Source organism: Morone saxatilis, unplaced genomic scaffold (assembly GCF_004916995.1).
Source record: "Morone saxatilis isolate NCDOM2014 unplaced genomic scaffold, NCSU_SB_2.0 Contig17, whole genome shotgun sequence".
Taxonomy (NCBI): Eukaryota; Metazoa; Chordata; class Actinopteri; family Moronidae; genus Morone; species Morone saxatilis.
The window spans coordinates 13,257,372-13,259,821 of NW_023339729.1; positions in this window are offsets into that span (position 1 = coordinate 13,257,372).

Here is a 2,450-nt window from a genome sequence, read left to right on the forward strand (position 1 = left end):
CTCTCTCTGTCTCTAACTCTCTCTGTACTTTATCTGAGTTTATTAGTGTAGCATCAGTTGGACAGGAAAAGCTATTTTTTCACTTCCTATTTCACGTGTAGCAGTAAAGTTGTACAATTTGAGAGGATGCAATGTTTATTTGATCTTACATGTTACTGAGCCGGTGATTCTAAATACAGATTTTTATTTTTATTGTTACTATAAAGTTTGCATGTGTTTTGTGAATAACTTACCTTACTTACGCTTACACAAGTTTATTCTTAACCTGGAAATGATGACAAAACAATCTCACCACAAAGTCCTTTTAGTAGCTGCTCTGGAACTTTTCACTATACAGTTTGACCAGATGTCAAGGAATTTAACAACAGTTACTAAATCGACTTTGAAAGTGAGATTGTTTTGTTGTTCAGGCTTAACTAATATTACAAATTACTTCAGAGTGCTATTTGCAGATTTGGAGTACACATTTACATTCTGTAAAAACAAAGTCTGTACACTTTTAACTAGATATGAAGCTTTGAACATGACCTTTTTGCAGTCACATAGTAGTATTAATAAAAACATTTATTTATACAATGTATTGATGATATTGATGTAATGTATCAAAACCAGAGATTACAAAGTAATTTACAAGGAAAAACACACACACGAGAATATAAGTTATACATACAAACATAAATGTTACAGATGTAATACATAGGCACAATACATATGCCAACTTACATAAACACATAAATACACATTACAAATTAGCCTTATTTAAAAAGGGGACAAAACAAAAGTCTTTCAATGAAAAATACATGTTCAGAAGTCATTTAAAAGTGCACACTGATTTTGCAATTCAGGCAGAAATTGATATTCCCTAACTGCAAAAGTTTGGTCCTTTTCAGATGGAGACAGGTTCCTGCCTGAGGACCTCAGACTGGTTGAGTTACAGAGTAATTCAGAAAATAATCTAATGAAATATAATAATGTGTTGCACAGATTGAATATGTGCTGGCATGCCCGTATGATACAGTGTGTCGTGAGTACGAAAGTAAAGACAACTAACAACATTTACTGAAATCGGCCTGCTGTAGTTTTGCTAAATATTCTGCAGAGGGCACCGTTTAGATGTAATTTGAATGCGAAAAGCACACCTACAGTGCAGCATACAGAACAGGTCCTGTGTTCAGTGAAGCAATGTGAAGTCAAGCAATCGTGGTGTGTCAACAGTAATACAACAACCCCTGATAAGTGCCGGGGCTGACTTTTTACTATGTGATCATGGGACAAGCATCAACTCTAAGGACATTTTGTTTGAGCCCTCATATCTATATTTATTTATTTTTTCCTACATTGTAAGTGAATGTGCTGAGACTTCAGTACTGAGTGAAAGTAAAAAAGTAAAAGGACTCAAGAGGGAGATACACCTCCCAGCTGTTTATGTGGTTTTTATGGTGGACAATAACTCAGCAGAGAAAGGCTGTCATTGTACTTCAGGAAGCAGCAGAAAGCCAACTCTGTATTAGTGCCGAGTTTTATTACATTTTACTGGCCTCTATGCAGCACAGGGCTTTCTATCAGTAGCAGACATGCACACAGGGAATGTTATTTGTTAATTTTTCTTTCATACACACAGACAAAAGTAAGATGATATGCAAGGATATTGACGAATTTGAGGGTTTCAAAGTCTGCATGACGTCAAGCTCATATTCATGTCATATGAGTCATAGTTAACTCTTCCTGTCTGGTCACACGCAAGCACACGCACACATACTGAAGATATTCAGCTTCAGATAATGGCATTAGGCAGATCTGTTTGAATAAGAGGCAGAATAACGATAAGAGGCCCGAGTGATGTGAGTTCAACATGCTAATGAGTGGCACACTGGCTTGTGGCAGCCTCACCCTGCGTATCTCTGTGTGCATATATGACACAGTGAATTATGAGTCAGGTCTACATTAAATGACATTCGCAATCTTGAAACTCATGATACAGTAATTGCCCGTTTAATACAGCCCCATGCAGTGTCTCTGGCGTATTAGCTAAAGGAGTGTATGCAGAACATGAAGGTGTGTGCTGAAATCTAAGACCGTGGGAGGTGTTGGCATCACCCTGTAAATTTGCCAGCCGGTTTGGGTTCATAACTTAATTTGATCTGATGCAATGCACTTCATTAATTTAGTAAGTCATGACTAAAGCGGGGATTTGTGTCAGCTAGCAAATCATCTTCAGTAGATTATGACAAAGAAAAATGTTTGATGCTCACTTTAGACAGTTCACATACCTCAGTTAGTGGCTTTACAGGAACACTTGTTAACATAAACCACAGCCTTATAAAATAATTCACCTTTCAAGGGCAAAAGCAAATGTGACCTCTTGCCGGACCAACTGTATATGGCAAAACATTCAGACAACAACACAAAACAAAGCCTACATTACAGGTTTATAGATAGATAGATAGATA